This window comes from Symsagittifera roscoffensis, chromosome 2 (genome assembly GCF_963678635.1).
Source record: "Symsagittifera roscoffensis chromosome 2, txSymRosc1.1, whole genome shotgun sequence".
Lineage (NCBI taxonomy): Eukaryota > Metazoa > Xenacoelomorpha > Acoela > Convolutidae > Symsagittifera > Symsagittifera roscoffensis.
Genome location: NC_087063.1, coordinates 1,511,462 through 1,531,191, shown reverse-complemented (window position 1 = coordinate 1,531,191; position 19,730 = coordinate 1,511,462). Strand labels below are relative to the sequence as shown.

At 47.4% G+C, this 19,730-nt stretch overlaps 1 protein-coding gene across 1 annotated transcript in view; it reads left to right on the top strand.

Moving 5' to 3' along the window:
* The first annotated feature begins 3,014 nt into the window (after positions 1–3,014).
* The window catches only part of LOC134839262 (uncharacterized), a 354,799-nt gene continuing 338,083 nt past the window's right edge, over positions 3,015–19,730 (top strand). The window contains exon 1 of the mRNA XM_063854757.1: positions 3,015–3,024. The gene's annotated coding sequence lies outside the window, so the exon portion shown is untranslated. The remainder of the gene's footprint in view (positions 3,025–19,730) is intronic.

The following is a 19,730-nucleotide window of genomic DNA, read 5'->3' as shown; positions in this document are numbered from 1 at the left end:
ACAACAAACACGAGTATCTGGATAGTTATTTTAACCTGGCTAAGGCAACAGACGAGAGACTCAAGGAGATGACAGATAAGGTAGAAGCCACCAATAAAGAACGAGATGGAAACATCAAAAAAGATTTGCAACAGTTGAAAAACCGATATGATGATGTCAACAGCCAAATAGGTAGCCTGGAAAAGAGGCTGGACACAATGAGCAAGAATCAGGCCGAAAGTTCAGGTGCAATACAGACGAAATTGGATGCAATCTTGAGAAATTCTACCTCACAAGAAAGACCGGCAGCGGATCGCACGCAAGGCACCAGAGTAGACTTTGTGGAACCACAAAGGGGCAAACGGCAATCGACACCGTTGCCCTTAACCCGGAATACGGTGAGCATAGCACCAACGGCTGATAAAACAATCATGAAAAGTGGGAATTCAAACACAACGAGTGGTCCGGGGGACTCAACAGCTAGCAGCAACGCAGGTCCGGATGCCATGACATGGGCAAGCACTTGGGAGATGATGAACAGGACTCTAGAGGCCTTCGCCACGAGGAACACTAACTCGAGCGATAGGAGAGACGGAAAATCAAGGAAAACTTTCAAGAAGCCAAAAGAATTCAAAGACGACTCAGATGGATGCATTGACACGTGGGTGGAAGTGATGAGATTACATCTAGAACAAGATAACTTAAATGATGAAAGGCAAGCATGCACAGCCATACTCAGTAACCTGGAAGGCACGGCATTGAAATGCCTGGTTGCAAAGAAAGAAGAAGAACGCGATACCGCGGACAAGATCTTCGAGATATTGCTGAATCGATTCGGGTCAGGCATGAAGGGTCACCAAGCGATGATGCGATTTGAAAAGAGAAGGCAGAGGGACGACGAGTCAATAGATCGGTTCCTAGATGATCTCGAGAGCTTGAGAAGAAGGAGTGACCCAGAGGAGTCGACAAACAGAAGAAACTTTAGCATTGCCTCGAAGTTTATTGATGGGGTAAAAAGTGACGACTTAAGGACAATGTTAGCAACATACTACACATTGTCGAAAGACAGCGCACCAACCCCAGAAGAAATGAGACAGAAATCAAGGGAATACATGCTGATGAAACCCAAGAAATACTCATATACAGAAAACAGGAACGCGCAAGGGGGAAGTCAACCCCAGAGGTCGTCATGGTACAAGCCTAGAGATGACATGGACAAGCGCAGATCATGCGCGAACTGCGGGTCGGCGGATCACCACGTGGCTGACTGCACAACATACAAACAAGGCATGAAGAGTCTAGGATATGCACCAGATGAGGAGGACATGAGCCAGATGGAGGAACACGAGTACTATAGTGGCTTAATCATCAAGATAGGCGCAAGATGCTTCTTCTGTAACCAGGAGGGGCACTTCAGAATGGATTGTCCCTTGTTCTGGGAAGCGGTCAAGGACCAGAGTCACCCCAAACATAAGTTGGCATTAGCGGCAGTGCAGAATCAGCGGAATAGACAAAACGAGTTTGAATCTAGGAACTTAGGAGCACCAAGCACGAAATTGCCGACGAAAACAGTGAAAGCTGTAACACATGTTAATGGTGCGATAGAGTCCGCGGCTGGGAACTCGCTAGAGATAAACTATGAGAAAGCGGCGACGGAAGCAATTGCCAAAGTAAAACAGGATCTGGCTGCGAAAGAAATAGAGCAACGACTAAAGCTGGAGATCGAAAGACAGAATTTTAACGAAGCATTAACCGGATCGAACCAAACACCAGAGGCTGTACCGGGCTCAACAAAGACGGGGAATTGTAACACTGTAAAAATGGTGACGGGAAAGCCATTCGGCATATCGAAAATTGGGGCTAGAATAATGTCGATAATCACAGTGGGCGGCCACGAGGTAACCAGAAACTTGAGCGAACCGAGCGACCAGACGATAATGCACATTGACGTGTACGCAGATTGCTTGAGCTGTATAAGCCCACAAACGACTTCTAGAGCCTTGAGAGCACTACTCATGAGAGGGGGCAGCAAGTCGGTACGTGTTGATAGCAGATATACTGAAGCTTATGGTCCACACGAGGTGATACTAAATATAGATGGGATTAACATCTATACCAAGACGATGATAACATGTGACGAAGACCTAATTGGACAAATCTACGTAGGGAAAGAAGAATTGAAAGTGAGATCGATTGGACACTGCGCCATGCTTGAAGAAGATGCAATGCACATCGGGACGGAGGCAGATGTGACAGGGCACGTGCTGGATATAAGTGGCAAAAAGACTCAGTTGCGTGGGTTGCTTGACACGGGAGCAGTCTTGAGCGTCATACCAATCGAAACTTGGGAGAGGATGGGCTTTGACAAAGGCGACTTGATAGACTCGAGAATACGGCTGTCGGCTGCAAACAAAGGGGCCCTTCGGGTGCTGGGCAGGACGCCGATAATAGCCCTCAATTTGGGGGAACGTAACCTGTGGATGAGCTTTATCGTGGTAGAAAACCTAGATGAATCTGACCAATTCATTTTGGGCAGAGACTTCATCAGGAATTTTGACGTAACGATTGATCTAAATAACGCAATGTTCAGGATACGGAACCCGGATAGGAGGTACGCAATTAAACCGGTAAATTTAATAATGGCAAATGAAAACAAAGCACCGGTATTCTTGAGTAGGAGGGTGAGGCTAAAAGCTAATGAAGCGGCAATCGTAAGTTTGAGGATGAAAAATTACAATGAACTAAGTGACAACAAGCAAGTGTGCATAGTTCCGAATCCTAATAGTCAAAGTGCTGCTGTTTTAGGAAGATCATTTTCGATAACGAAGAGCGGCCTCTGCGTCAGTGTCTTGTTGAATACCCTTGATATACCGATCACGATACAGAGAGGGAGGAAACTGGGATATGCTTTACCGGTTAAAACTCGATATGAAACAATTGAGAACTCAAAACAAAATGAAGTTGTTGATTGTCCCAATCACAGGGACAAAATTTGTATCTTGAGACGATTGCAGAAAATAAAAGATTCTTCAGGTCTTATTAAATCACTTAAGTCAGAAACGGATGATGGTCTTTCGAGCTGTTCGAACTTTCCAGAGCGACCCACACTAGATGAAATGCAAAATGAAAAACCCTTCCTGCCGGAGATTGAACATTTGAGGGGCAAACTGAAAGATGAACAGCTCGAAGCCATCAAGGACGTACTAGAGCGGAACGAGGAAGTTTTTTCGAGGCATAAGGCGGATATCGGGTGTTGTAATTTCGTTGAGCATGAAATAGAACTTGAGGAAAACGCGGTACCACACAGGGAGGGGGCGAGGCGCATGACCCCACACAAATCGGACGCGTGTAGAAAAGAGATCGAGACGTTACTAGAGTATGACATGATAGAACCATCCAAGTCACCGTGGGCGTGTGGAGTAGTGATGGCCAAAACGAAAGGCGACCAGTTGAGGTTTTGTTGTGACTTTCGATACCTGAACTCCGTCACGGTGAAGGATGCCTATCCCATACCTAGGATTGATGAGAGCCTCTCGAAGTTAGGTGATGCAAAATTTTTTACGACTCTTGATTTAGGCTCGGCCTTTTGGCAAGTACCACTAAGGAAGCAGGACAGGGACAAGACAGGGTTTGCCTGCGAGTTGGGTCTGTTTCAATGGAAACGGATGCCGTTTGGACTTTGCAATGCCACAGCCACGTTTCAGCGGTTGATGGCACACGCGCTGATAGGCGTAACGAAGAAGTATGGTAACCTGGTATAGTGCTACGTGGATGACGTGGTAATAGCGACGCCAACACTGGAAGACCACATTAGACTAGACGAAGTGTTTGCATGCATGAAGAGGTCGGGGCTAAAGTGTAAACCATCAAAGTGCGAGATACTCAAGGACTCAATAAAATACTTGGGCAGGATGGTAGACAAGCACGGCATCAGACCTGATACGGACGCCGTGGAAGCAGTCCTGACCTGGAAATCACCGAAGACAGAGCACCAGTTGATGAGCTTCCTGGGTTTCGCTAACTATTATAGAGAGTTCATCAAAGGCTATGCAGACAAGGTATACCCGATGCAACAATTAATGAGACACAAGGGCAAGAAGTTCACGTGGAACAACGCAGCAGAAGAGTCATTCCAGAGGATAAAGAAAGAGCTATGTGAGGCACCAGTACTGGGTATGCCGACTGAGAAAGGGATGTACGTGCTGGACACGGATGCGTCGGTGGTCGCGATTTCTGGGATTCTCCACCAAGAACAAGAATGGAATGGGAAGACAGTCTTGAGACCAATAGCGTACGGGAGCAAAGTCCTGAGTGACACGGAAATGAAGTACGGAGCACCGAAAGCTGAGATGTTCGCGGTGGTTACCTTTGTCGAGAAATACAGGGCATACCTGGGCAGTGAGCCATTCAAGTTGCGAGTCGACAACAGAGCACTGAGCTGGCTGAAAACGTACTCAATGGACCAAAGTTACATTGGGAGGTGGATGGTGCGCCTGGACGGATACAACATGATAATTGAGCATAGAACGCGAGATAAACATCAGAATGCCGACAGCTTGAGTAAGAAGACGGAGTTCTATGAGAGACAAGAGCAAAGAGAAGCAGACAGACCTGAAATCAAAGATGGCTTCTCATTCATGGACAAGGAAACGTACGACAGTCTTCCACTCACGAGATGGCTGGACAAGTCAGGCAAACCGATAGAAGATCATCCTGAATTGCCTAAAGAGCCTCCAGAGAAGACCATCTTGAGGAAGAGCAAGAGGATTCCGATTGAGATTATACTCAAGTCGAAGATCGTGAAGGAGACGCTCAAGGCAAAAGGCTATGATCTTAACCAGATGGAAGCAGGAACTGCACAGATAGATGATGACTTAATGAGGTTGCTCGAGAAACTATCAGATGATAAGCCAGTGATCCAGGAGAAGGGTAAAGAGAAACCGGAATTCACTATACTTCGGAGAAAAGAGACAGTGAACGATACTGACTCATCAAGAGGAAGCGTCACTGACAGCAAAGATGTCGTGCGGTCACTAGTTGACAAAATCCCCGAAGACATTCTGGAGCAGACCAAGGTTAGGAAAAAGAAAGTGACGTTCAAGGAAGATACTGAACACCTGGGACTAGGTCAAGAGTCGGGGAGTGTTCCAGGTTCACGGAAGAAGGAACCGGAGAAGGAAAATTGTCCGGGGAGCGTGAAGGATGGGATGAAGACTCGGATGAGAGCAGCGAAAACCAGGACAGTCTGTGCATGATACTGGCGGAAGAGAAGACAAGGTACCACGACAGGGAGTTACAGACGGATCCATCTTCAGGAACATACAACATGGACATACAGGAGATGCGAGGTGGTGAGGAACTTGAGAAAATTGCGGTCGCAAGGAAACCATTCAGGGAACTATCATGCAACTCAAACATCAGAACGAATCTGGTGCCAGAAGATGATATGAAAATCGTGAAAAGGATGATATGCGTGAAACTGAGTGATGACATCCACAACCCTGGTGAGATGAATGGACAGATCATGGCGCTAAAGGAGCATATCAAGGCAAGATATAGGCTGTCAGACCTAATAAGAGCCCAGAAGAATGACAAAATGACAAGTAACCTCTCCAAATGGATCCAGTCGGGGGTCAAGGAGAAGGGGGAACTTGAGGAAGACAGCTACAAGATCTTGAGCCAGTTCTACAAAGAAAAGAAAGACTTATTTTATCACACAGCTGATGGAGTGGTAGCGTGCAAGAGGAGAGATGAGGAAAAGATATTACACAAACACAACCTCATCATACTACCACAATTGTACCAGACAGAGGTGCTTTTCAGATCACACGACCAGATGGGTCACCAGGGGATAGACAAAGTACAACAAAGGATACTTCACAGATTTGATTGGCCAGGAATGAGAAAAGCTTGCGAGAGATGGGTGAATGCCTGCCTGGCATGTCTCCAGGTAAAAGACCCAAGGAAGATGAAGTTTCCCCTCAAGTCCGTTGAGAGCTCGGAGTTCAATGAAGTGGTGCAGATAGACCATCAAAAAATCTTCATGACAGAGTCGGGATACAACCAGATACTGGTTATAATAGATCACTTCACAAAGTTGGCGGAAGCGGTTCCGTGCCAGACAGCCTCGGCCGAAGAGACATGTGATCATCTGATAACGCATTGGATATCGCGGTATGGTTGTCCAATGACTTTCCAGTCGGACAACGGCAAAGCTTTTGTGGGGGACTTGACAAAAGAATTGATGAAGAGATCGCACATTGCTCAAGCACACTCGACGACCTATCATCCGCAGACCAATGGGTTGGTAGAGAGACAAAACAGGACACTGGTCAACATGTTAAGGGTGTACTGCTCAAGATACATGACGGACTGGGACAAATACCTGCCACAGGTAGTAGGAGCCTACAACAGTACACAGCACTCAACTACGGGCATCAGTCCTTTCATGATGTTGACGGGCAGGGAGAGAGCAATGCCTCTGACATTCTTTTACCCGGAATACGAGGGGAAAAGGACGTCGCCTCAGGCATATGTGAAAGAAGCGATCAAAAGACAACAGGAGTTGAACGAGCTATGCAGGAGGAACACGGCGCAAGCGCAAATGAGGCAACGCAGGAAATACGACGAAAAAATATTAAGAGCAAAGCCATATGAAGTGGGCCAATACGTGTGGGTCTTCCAAAATGTAATACCGCCCAAGGGAACAAAGAAACTACTCAAGAAGTGGAGGGGACCATTCATGATAACGGAGGTTCATCAACAAGGACGGTTCTATCGCTTGAGTACTGGGCGAGCGGCACATTATGAAAATCTGAAGCCTCACGTCCCGTCCCCAGAGGATTGGTGCATACCGAAGGACATGGAGGGTCTTGAGTACCTGGTGGTAGAGCCAGCGTGTGAAGTGAATGAGAAAGGTACTCGAGAGAAAAATGATAGTAATGAGAACTTGAGTTTGGACGACAATGAAAAGATAGGAGTGGGGTCTGATGCAGGATCATTTGTAGAAGAAGACTGGGACGACCCGGAGCAAGACGAGGTGCCGAAGTGGATGGAGCCGGATCGACCAACCCCACCGGAAACCAGGACTGGCAATCGTAAACGCACCGGCATGAGGTACAACAGGTACGGGGATGACTTCTTGATCGATAGGATACAGCCAGACAATTTGGGCGAGGAATTACTGAAGGTAGGCGAACTGGAAGCCGGAGAGGAATGGCAGGTCATTGACGATGGTGGTCATTATCCGCAGGATGATTACTCGACGCCAGAAGTAGAAACGGATCTCGAACAGAGTGAGATAGAGAGGAGGGAGAACACGAACTTGAGGATTCTAGAAGGGATGCGTGATGTCAAAGACGAGAGCCGCGAAGGACAAAGCATTCAGCAAGTCGATGTATCAGCAGCAAATTACATGAAGACAGAGGACCCTCTTTTCGGATGGACGGCAACAGACAGGCCACTGGACATTCCTCAGGACAATTCAGACCCGACAACATCGACGGGGACGTCGATAAATATTTTTGTCCGGGGAGTGGGGGTAGGACTTACCCACACCGAAAATTTGATGATAAAGAAGCTCAAGGAAGTGAGAGAAACGAGCGAATTGGAACTGGAGGAAGAAGAGCCACAGCCTACTATAGGTCGGAATTTCAAAACGAAATTCGAAATACCCAATGAATACTCGGAGAACATCATGATAACGGATAGCGACTTCATCCTGTCAAACAGGACCAGCGCGATCTGCATCACGGTGGACATGAGTTTCAAATCAAGATTGGAAGCTGACTTCAAAAGAGAGTACCAGAATGTAGAGTTTCTGTTCAGACAGAGACCAGGACTGGGAGGGATGGCAGCGCTTCCACCGTCAGTGGCACAAGTCCCGGGCAAATATCTGTGCTTCCTAGTAACGAGGGTCAATGACAGGAACACAATTGATCCCAAACACGTGATATTGGCACTAACAAGATTACGAGACTTCATGATTGAAAGAGGGATAACAGAGGTCTCAATGCCGGTGTATGACCCAAACAGGGGCAAACTGAGCCCAAGGGAATTGTACGCTATCCTACATGTGGTCTTTGCAGAAACTGAGATAATGGTGTATCTTCATAAGAAGTACTACTTGAGCATCGCCTGAGTCGAGTACATGGGGGTATCGAGTCGGGTGTGAGGGAGGAGTCTTGAGTTAGGTACTGGGGTGCGGCGCAGGTAAAGGGATCTTAAGATATGATTGGCATGACAATTGAATTTTAAAAAAGAGTTAACGGTGCTAAAACATAAAATGAATCTGCATGCTTTTAAGGAAATTCCAATTGAATTGTTTTAAGTGATATGAGAATGATAAGATTTTAACCATACTGGTGAAAAAGGGGGCCTCTAGGTTAGGAATATGACATGTGAGGTTTTAATATGCTTTCTGTTTTCAGATCAAGTTTGAAAAACAAAGTTGAAAATCCAACTATACTCGAAGCGAGAAACAGAAAGGGAAATCTTGATTGAACTCGCGATAATCCGCACCTACAGCAAGTAATTGCAAGGGAACGTTTCTAGAGAATTCTTGAGTTGGGTAATACTTAAGTCGGTTGGGTAATTCTTGAGCTGGTTAACACATACCTATACACATCCCGAAGTCACGAAGAATGGCAGACCGATTCTGGAAATCCATGCCCGCGGCCCTGAAGAAGCCCACTCTTGATGAGCTGTACAGACGCCTGAGGGACTTGGACTACACCCAAATAGACGAGAGAATGGCGGTGATGCTGAATGCAATCCTCCAGTTGGAGGACCAGGGTGAGTGCAGGGAGTCTGCAACGGAGGCTGTCTTGATGATCGGGTACACCACCGAGGGTATATCAAACCAAGAACAGACCAGATGGTTGTCTTGGAACGTGGATGGAGGAGTAAGGGGCTTTGACTTGGCAAGGAATCCTGGCCTGAGTAACAACACTGAATATGGCGCAGGGGAGTTCCCACTACCGACTAGGCCAACAGCAAGACCTACAAGCCAGGGCTCGAGTAGGGTGCCGTCGATGACGCGAGCGCAACAAACGACCGAGGCATTTCCGGATCTGGGTGTTCTAAAGAAAGAGCTCGAGAAGGCGCAGAAGGAAAGGAACAAGGCGAACCTCGATCGGGATCAGGCGAAGCTGGATCGGGAGAAGATTCAGCTGGAGAGAGACCAGGCAGTCAACGAGCGAGATCAGACTCTGAGGTTACTTGAGGTGCTAAAAGTTGAACATCAGCAGGAACTAAGGGTACGGGAGAGCGCCGCGAATCGTGATCAACTGAAGTCGGAGTTGGAGAGAATAGAACAGCGACAACGTGAGCTTGACGCACAGAAGGGAGCCAGGCCAAAGGAGCGAGTGGTGACCAGCTCGAGGCCAGAGTCGCGCATGGAGGTGGATGAAGCTCCCAGGGCATGAGTGAAGGGTTGGAAGTCTGGATACCGAATGACGCGACGCCTTCCTTGCGTGGCCTAGAGACACAACCTGTACGTCCACTAATGTATGTGGTGCTGCCGGGATATACCCCAACCTCGACCTCGAGCGACAGTCAGGTGAGTGGCGGCTCATCGCGCCTGAAAGAGCTAGGCGAGAAATTACAACAGAAAAACCGTGAAAGATCGGCAAGACCGGAGCTTCCCCCAACTTGGAGGGAACAGCCGGTCAGGAGCGTCGTGATCTCGAGTTATAAGAAAAATACAGAGGGAAGGTACCACAGGCACAATCGACTGGATTGGAGTGCGGAACAGGGAGCCAGGAGGGACTGCTTCCATGATGCAGCCTGGGTGGAGTATCTCGCGCCACCTCGTGTGCCAGAGGGTGCAGTTCACCTAATCATAGGGGACAGCCTGGTGCGGGTGTTGACCCGGATCCAGTCGCATTGGCAGACAGGAATCTTGAGTTTCGCTGGAGCTGCCACACCACAGATGTTGGCAACCCTGGACATGCTAGGGATGACTAAAGTATACACGGTGACCCTGATGATCGGGACAAACGATGTGTCAAGGGGAGAAGCGAGGAAAATAATGAGGCTGTACGACAAGATGAGCTGCCTTCTTGAGGAGCTGAGGATCCAGATGGACCCCATCCTGCTGACAGTATGTACGGTCCCCTACAACATGATGTTTGATCAGCATGCCTTGGAGATGAACGAGAAGGTGCGGAACCTAAACAAGGTGATCCGAGATATCCATCGCAAGAGTGTGCTCCCTGTCAGACTGTTGGACGTGGCAGAGCGCATGGAGAAAGAGGGATTCCCTGAAGACACCTCCAATGATGGAATCCATTTCGATAGACCGCGGGGAGCAGAGTGGCTAAACGACGTCTTCCAGGAACACATAAACACGCTAGAGTCGGATCTGCTAGAGACAGCCCAATTTACCTTAGGACCACCTCCGAACCCACCATTCCTTGCCTCAAGGGCCTTGTCTGGTCGCTTGGGAACGAGAGTTGACGCTAGAGACGGTTCGAGGAGCATCCAGACCCGATTGCAGAGTGCCACGCCAATGGAATCTGAGGAGGTGATGTCATCAACACCTCCAGGCTCGGCGATGTCCTCAGTGGTAGTGGCAGAGAGCAAGCGGGAAAAGAGGTCTATGGAGACCGCTCGCTTGAGATATCCTGAGAAGGTGAAAGAACTGGACCTAGAGAGTTTGGAATGCAGGCGAGAATTAGCGGAAACCCTGGGGATTGAACGAGTGTCGCATGAGGATTTGAATAGACATCATTGCGTGGACTGGTTGAAAGCTCATGAGGCGCACTTCTTGAGAACGAAATTGATGGAGACCACAGACCTGACTGGAATTCCCACAAAAGCGATCATGGGACCCATTAACTACCGACCTCTCAAGCTGCTGGGGAGTCCTGGACTTATAACAGAACCTCCCAAGCACCGAACGAGCATCGCCAGGATCAGGTTGGCGACCCCGGCACAGTTGAAAGTGGTGGACAAGCTACTCAATCCAGGATCGATGGAATTGCCGGATGCCGCTTACGAAGGCTCGAAATTGGCGGAAGATCCCAGGTACGGGAAGCCCTGTGGCAGCACCCAGCTGGCCAAAACCCTGGCAGTTTATGATAGAGCAGATCCAGCTGCTGCGAGAGTAGTCATTGTGGCGGGGTCGGACTTCGAAGGAACGTCTCCCAAGTTGTTCTGGCCGGAGACTCTGATATACTCTTTGCCAGGAGCTGAATTAAACCAGATGTTAACTCTGGTGGTGGCAATAAAGTCAGAGATGCCCTGTGAACCTGAGCTGCTATTGTTTGCAGGAATGAATGATCACCTGCACGTGGTGGGACTTCTTTAGCAACTGAAGGGCGATGAAAATCCGCCATCGAGGAAGATATGGGAAGCCATTCAGGTGTTGTTTGCGGCGATGAATGAAGTACAAGAGAATGTTGTCTCGAGATTTTGGGTCCAAGACGAAGGTGGTGTTTACCACATCCCCTGGATACGCGAATATGCCACCCGCCCTACAATTCGTGTACGCGGTCTTGATCCTGATAGCAGAAGGGAAAGAATGGCGGATTCTAATGGCAGCCCCCAATCGGGAGTTGGAGCCATCGAACCTGAGGCTTCGCAAGTCAGAATTGGCGGCGGCATGGGCGGACATATCTCATGCACTGAGGGGCTTTTATGGACTAGCCGACATCCTGATCGTATTAGATGAGGTGCTCTTGCTAGAGATATCGAACTTTGCCAGGCAACTCAAGTTCAGCCCAGTCATCATAGACGATCACCCGGCGATCAGCCAATTGACGGCCAGGTTGTGGTTTCGGAGTATGGACGTGAAGATCACAAACTCCACCAGCAAGTCTAGAGGTCCCAGTAACGAGAGAAGAAATGCGGCCGAGACGGAGAAGCAATTAGAATCGATGAAATATCGATTGACTCAAGAGAATGGCTGGTGGCCATTCTTGACACCAAGGCTGGAGAACGCCACGAACAAGACGAGGGAGGAAGCACCACCCCTCGTGAAACAAGTCTGGAGTTTTCTGGAGAAACAACTGGAGCTGGCCGAAACAAGAGACATGACGGTGGCTAGATTTGTCTCGGCCGCCAATGAAGTGACGATTGGAGGGTTCTGGAGAGAGCACGCCAAGGGTGAATTGAGGACTAGGAGGGATTATGAGGTTCTCAAGTTCTTGAGTCCTTGCTGGGAGAAGGAATTCATGGCAGGAATGTTCGGCACCACGGCGACTATCTTTGGAGCCTTCGTGCAGGAGATACTGGGCATGCCCATCAGTCTGCTCTTGGCTTTGTATTTGGTTTACCCCAGATACTTGTTCAACATGGGCCCAGCATACATGTTTAGTCGAGGAGTGGAGACACTTCGAGTCGATGGGTACCTGGCACTATTACTCTTAACCCATGGGGAATTGGTGTCGTTTCATCGATTAATGGAATATGGAGAGCCTCTGTCTATGGGGAGAGTCCACTCGAGCATTGAAACCAGCTCCTACAAGTGTGCCGCAGGGTTGAAGACGTTGTTAGTGCAATACCTCATGATGCAGAATCGGCACATGACGGGTGAAGATGAGAATCCAACCTCGAGAGAAGAATGGAAGAAGACGAATAGAGGGATGCCTCTGCTGACGGACCTTTGCCTGGCAATGAGGTCGGACCCAATGGGGATAATCCGGGGCCTAGAGGAGGTGGTGACCTGCATTTATGGTCCAGCAGTGACGTACGCGTTCCCAGACCCCCTGGTGACAACGTATCGTCACTCTGTAGCGCACTTGAGTCTTATCAGTATACTGGATGGGACGGCGTTAAATTGGTGTCAGCAGGAGGTGCTCAGAGGGCGAATGAGCAACACGGTACTCTTTGGAAAGGTGAAAGATGCCGAGCTAATAGTGTGCAACTTCAGGGGGCAAATACAATGTAGAATGGGAGGCAAGCGAGAGGGTCCCATCGAAATGTATCCCAAATTCTGGAACTTGAACCCATTGACAGCAGACGGACGAGAAATCTTGAGAATTCCTGCCTGGAAGGAGTGCTTCGCACTGGTGAAGAGGGAGCTGGAGACCATAATGGAGAAAGAAATCCTCCCAGCCACCATGCCTGAGTTCCCAATAGTCAGGAGGATGACCTTAGGAATGAACAGTCCCTTGGTAGTTCCCTCCATAATGGCGAGGATGACGACGGAGGAAATGCAGAAGGATTTCACTGATGGCTGGGACCCCCTGTTCATCGGCTACACGGCGGCGGTCTACTTCCATACTAGCGAGGCGAAGGTAAATTCGTGGACGACGCGAGCGAAAAAGATGAGAGGTTCGCAGCCCCCCGGATATGAGGTGCGAAAGGTCTTGAGAGCTCTTGAGCAGGAGGGACTTGAGAACATGCTACCCATATGGGATGATGGCAGGATGATCGTGATGGAGGGGCACGTCGCATTGGTGGACGACATGAAATTTGCAACGAGAAAATACAGGGCACCCTATGGCTTAGAACAGGTGGAAATGAGACAGGAGGGAACAGAACTAGATGCAGCAGGTCAACTGCACGTAGCCCTGACGGAGTACAAGAAATTGGACCCTACGACACCATCACCACTGTCAGTGGACACGCCTGGAGACAAGAGGAGCGGACCCGTCGAGGACCGATTTAAGAAAATTCTTGAGAGAAGGAGACATGAATCAGAAGAAGAGAGTATGGATGAAACTCTCAGTGAAGCCGGTGAAGACATGGAGGTGGGGAATACGCCTGAACCAGGGCCATCAGGGGAAGAGCTCACCACTCAAGAGCTGTTGAAAGACTTGAGCGAGGAGAATTGGGCAGATACTGCCACCCCACCTCTGAATCCGTCCCCCCGGAAGAATCTGGAATTGCCATTGGCAAATGAGACCTTCAATATGGGGATGATACTCTTGAGCTCGGAGGAAAGGGAAAGGAACACTTTCGAAGGGAACAAGGACATATTCCTGGGGTCTCTGAAGAACGATGCTTGGCAGGAGTTCTTGGAAGAATTCAATCAAGAAGTGGGCAGCGAGACGACGATGGACAAGTTCAAGGAGGAACTGTAGGACACAGTCGTAAGATTTGGAGAACCGCTTCTGATAGGAACGGGCCTGGATGAGAAGGCGAGAAAAGAGCTGCTGAGCAAGCTGGTAGAGCTGAGAAATTCACGATCGAAGACTAGAGAAGAAAAATGTGAGGACAGCTCTACTCTGAAACAAAAAACTGTAGATAAAAGAGTTGATGATATAAAAAGGGATAAGGTTGGGACTAGTAATATAATTAAAAGTACTAATATCCTTAAGGCTCGAGCAGGGGGGAGGCAAGAGTTGGAAGGATTGGATAGGGAGGTCGAATCAGTGATGATAGCTACAACACCCTCAAGCAGAAATGTGAAGACTCGCAAGAGGAAGAGAGAAGTAGAAGGATTGGGTAGTCCTTCAGTGGATGCTTTTTCGGAAGGAAACTTGAGAGAGACGGCGCCCATGGTTTTGGCTCGATGCAAGACGGCGGCATACAAGAACAGCTCGGAGCTCAGAAGACCACTTGAAGTAGAAAGGGAAATAGAGACTTCCACCAGTTCGACATCGGAGGAAGACTTCAAGCCTCAGAAGATAAACGTAAAGAGAGGTTCAACGAACGGACAGACATGGGAAGTGGATATCGGCAAAGAATGGATCTCAAAGGCACATCAGGATATGGGCAAGCAAGTGACGAGTGATCCATTGGAGAAGAACAAGACGAGGAACACTTCCCGGACGTGGTGGGTGGCCCTTGAAACATTGAAAGAAATGGAGGACTGCTGGAAGAAGTTGGACAGTGGAGTAGCTCGCAAGCGATGCAATTGGGCCACCCAGCAAAAGGCCGAGGTTAATAAAATAGAAATGGCAAATCATCTGAAGAGGTCCTGGCAGAGTTTGTTGAAGGATCATTTTGAAGAAGCAATGAGGACACCCTCATCAGCACCACCATTAATGGCGAATCCCTTCGTTAGAACTGCAGGACAATTAATGTTCACCTGGAGTCTGGTGGGAATAGAGTTGGAAACACTGACCTCGTATGACAGGCTGAAGTTGGGAAGCAAGAAGCTAGATGTGTATCAGGCACTGATGCAACACGTAGCCAGGGACAATTCAGGCTTGAGCCTGGCTAGAAGAAAGGATGCCACGTGTTTCTTGAGATGGATAATGTCGATGATGTCTGATAGCACCATCCTGGCATGCCAACAGAGAGCAAGCGGAAGTAAAACCATGGAAAAAAGAGTCTCAACGATCAACTTGAACGTATATCAGAGTACAGGAATAGAAAAGGAAGATGGTTCCAGACAATCCCTAGAGAACCACAGAAAGCTAGACGAGGTGCGGAGGTTTTATAATAAGAAGTTCGAAGAAGAACATGATGTTCACCGTAACCTGGCCTCGTCAGAGCAGTACTCGAGACTCAGCGAGAAGGGGGAATACCAATATGTGTCGGGAGTAATGGGAATAGCCTACAACCCCTTCTTAGACTCGGAAACTGGAGGCGCCCACAGAAACCATGAGGTAGCGGAGCTACTGAAGTTTTGGACAGAGAGAATAATGGAAATAGACGCGGTGGAAAAAGAGGGGTTGAGCTTGGGCCTGATTCTTGAGAAAACACCAGAGGTGGTAAGCATACCGCGCTCAAACAAGAGAGTTGAAGTGAACATGGGCGATGGAAATGGCTTGTTAACCACGAGCTTGGGAGTGGTATGGAAGCTACTAAGACCCTCCTGGTGTCCACATCCCCACGCGAGTCTGATCGAGGAAACCACCAAGCGAGTGAGGTTAGCACCAACGGAAGATGAAGATCTGGCAAAGTTGAGTGTGCTGCATAAGCTAATCTCACCTCAGATGCAAGAGCCAAGCGAAAAGACGAACAATCCCGGGTCAGCGAAGAAATTGGAGCCGGGTAGCTGTCTGGATTCGACGTGTGGAAACGGAGAGCACACCTGCGATGGACGGTCATGCGTCAGAATACTGTCCTTTCAAAAAGAAGACCTGGTCACTTGGTTCGAAGACATCACAGAAAGGGAGAGAAGTGAAGTGCAGATAGTAGCGGAGTGTTACGCGAGAACCACGGTGAATATAGCAACAGCTCTCGGATTCTTCTCGAGAATGTGTAGTTTGCAGTCATTGGAAAGACTAGAGTCTGAACACCATTGGGTGACGGCGTTGAGCGTAGAATCATGGCCTGGGGTGTTGCAGGTGACTCAAAAACACATCCGGAGCTGGAAGGTTGGTCTTGAGGCAGAAATGGGGTTTCCCATGAGCGAAGCTTATGGCCTGCCATTGAACGCAAAATCCCTGATAGGGTCAATGATGGCCAACTTGTGCGGAAGTCACTACCCACTGCACATGGTGATGGTGGAAGCATCCAGCCAGAGAGTACTGGTGGACAAGGCCTTCTCAGTGCCCAAGTGCGTGAGGTTGGCTAGGATATCGCATCACTCGCACAAGTTGTTGAGAAAAATCAGAGGGACAGTACCAAAAGAATTGAGAGATGACTTGAGTGAAATCTGGGGAGAAGAACTTTTGAAGTTGGAGAGAGAGAACACAAGCGATCACGAGAGACAAAACGTGATCGGAAAACCTGTGGGAAGTGCTCCAAACCTGGAAGACAACGACACGATGCATGAGAAAATGATGGAGCTTGAGCCTCTCTTGGAAGCCTCGGGGGAGCGTAACCTCAGGAGCATTGAGATCACCCATGGAGAATGCCCATGCCACTGTTTGGCGCAAACGGTGTGGTATCCAGATCACAAGAACCTTTGCCTGGTATGGGATATGGAAGAAATCCGGTCGATCTGACTACCGGATCACCGACAGAAGGTGACGATCTTGGTAGTGAGTACGATGTTGGCTCTGAGATGGATAGAAGAGAATATAACGAAGTATCGGGAAGCGGGGACGCCAACGGCTGAGTCAATATACGCGATAGACTACAGTAGGAGACTCGAGTTGTTTGAGACTGCGTGCAAGGTATTCGCCATACCAACGGAAGTCAGACATGTCTGGAGCCGTTTGAGGTACTTCCCATGGTTTCGGGCGACGCTGACGTCCTGGTTGTACATGACAACGAAAGATCACATGAGAAAACATCAAAAGGAGTATCGACAGTTCCAGGCCGAGATTGGGCCGGAAGCTTTCAAGAGACCCCTGTTAATCCATCGTAATGCAATCACGACAGGATGGAAGAGAGTGGGTAAAATGTCTAGAGACAATACCAAGGCGAGGGAATCGATACTAGAGGAGGACCTGGCGAAGAACGTGAGCTTGAGCCTGCACAACTCCTTTTGTTTGAACCGGGAATCTAGGGTGAAGGCACTACCCAACCAAGCAAAGAGGTTGCAAGAGCAAAGAGAATGGATGCGATCCTACGAGCAGCTGAAGGCTTGGGAGGAGATTGTGATTAGCTCCGATGATAAAGAGGAACTGTTGAGACAGTTTGCCGTATCTAGTACTTCAGGGTGCAGTACCTCCAAGGCGAAGAGTGCGAGATGAGCAGGTGGCTCGAATGGATCTTGAGTCTTGAGAGGGAAAGGGGGCTTGGGCGTGGATCCGGGTGAAACCTGGGTTCACGAAAAAGAAGTTTTAACAAAACAAGATATTGTTATTAATATGCTATATCTATTATATAAACGAAAATGCTGCATGACAATTTCCTAATTGAATGGGACAAAAGAAATTTTAAATTGGCTTGAAAAGCGAGAATTCAAGGGTGCAGGTGTGTGCAGATTTTGATTGCTGTTTAGCGATAGTGTGAAAATTTTACATGGCTGTGAATTTTGGGGTGTAGATAAGCTTAAGTCTGCTGCAAACTTCTGTAAATGACCACTGGCACTGTATCTTGAGTAACACTCGGTTTTCTGGGACTCACTGGCAGAAGACAGCACGCGATGAGGATATCGATCTCGAGTCCGGGGATTATGTGCCAGTCGGCCAGATTTGGAAGTTTGACCTTGAGAGAAGCAAAAAACACTTAATTTTGGAATGAAATTTAATTTTATAAAATTTCGAATGGAACCTGTCATGCACGATTTTCTCGCGATAACTGAAAATCAGAAAAGAGAAGTCAGAACGATCGAGTGACAATCGCGGGAAAATTGCTAGAAAAATCAGTGGGAAATTGCTATTCGCAATTTCAGTAGCAATAATAATCGAGAGTAGAGCTGTCCCATCTAAAACAGAGACGAGCGCATTGCCACGAACTGGATTGTTGTGATTGGAATATTATTCTAAACTGGACTAGAGTGAACCTTCGGTGGAAAGGTGGACAGCTAGAGTGTCCCAATGGTTCACGAGAACTTACAGTCTAGAGTAAAAACTTGTTCTTGTTATTAAAACTGACTAACATTAAACTCATTTTAGTTACTTTATTGATTCTTGAGTTGCTCACCGACTTATTTACTTCCTGGTTCTTGAGCGTGCTACAATGTGAGTACTAATTTAAATTTCTAGAGTGTGTTTTACAATTGTTATGTTGAGGTAAGGCGAGTTTTAGGTTGATCCATCTGAAATGGATCAAAGTTCCACTGTCTAATAAAAAGTAACTTAATGGATTGTTCCGACCCGGTTTTTAATGGCGTTCATGTATTTTGGGTATCTAGAGACCTAAGTATGGGGACGTTTCTAATTCTAGAGTGGGGGGATATTTTAGTAGTAGCCTTTAAGCTGTAACGGGTCGTAGTCTCATGTCACAAGCGAACCGAATTGGCTCCGACTGATTTGAGGTACAAAAACACAAGAGATAGTGTCCCTGACTCTTGAGCCAATGATTATAGGGCCTATTTTTCTTGAGCCTCATGTGTGACTGCAGTAGACGAATGTTACAGTAATGTGTTGAAAATGGAAAGGCTTAGATTCAGAGGCAGATTTGTTGTAATTCGGAGGCTTTTTAGCGCCGAAAAATTCGCCTAAGTTTGAAAAAATATAATTTAAATGATTGGCAATTTTTTTGTCTTGGGTTATCGTAGAACTGGGTTTCGTAGAACTGTAATTCGATTGTTGCCAGAACATGTACCTCTAACTTGGTTAATATATTTCCATTTTTGTTGGATAGTGCTGAGAAGTGAAAAACAATTTTTTGAATGATCGAGATGTTTACTTCTAATCAATTGGCGCATTTGATTACGTAAAAACTGGTAGTTTGACCAATTATCGCTTGTGCTTTGACTGCGATATGATCTGAGTGACTTCTGTTTCTTAATCAACAATTGCTGACATTCTGAATCGAACCATTCCGTTTTCAATACATTTTTTGGTTTAAAATTACGAACAAGTTTTTTTTCGATAGGAGCATGTTGCTGAAGAGCACTAGAATTTAAATAAATCATCGTCGAGAACATGTTTTGTGCATCTGTACATTGATATAAGAGATACCAAGGAAGAGCGGAGAGTGTATTGCAAAATTCATTTTTCTGATAATTTTTCTTATTGAAAGTCGAAATTATCCTCGGTAAACTTTTGCCGCATTTTATATCCGTCAAAATAAATAAAGCAAAATGGTCGGTTTTATAAGGTGTATCAAAACAAAATGCAATGCCGTTTGTTTCATAGTCACTGATAATGTAGTCGACATGAGTTTTAGTTGAGGAACTAATTCTGGTCTCATCGTTTGGACAAAAAACCTTCAATCCATATGGAATTATTATAGAATCTAAATTTTCTTTTTCTTTGCTATCCAGATAATTTATGTTATAATCACCCAGAAGCGTAATTTTATTAGAAACTGAAAATGCATAATCTATGTTAAGCGTTAATTGTTCCAAA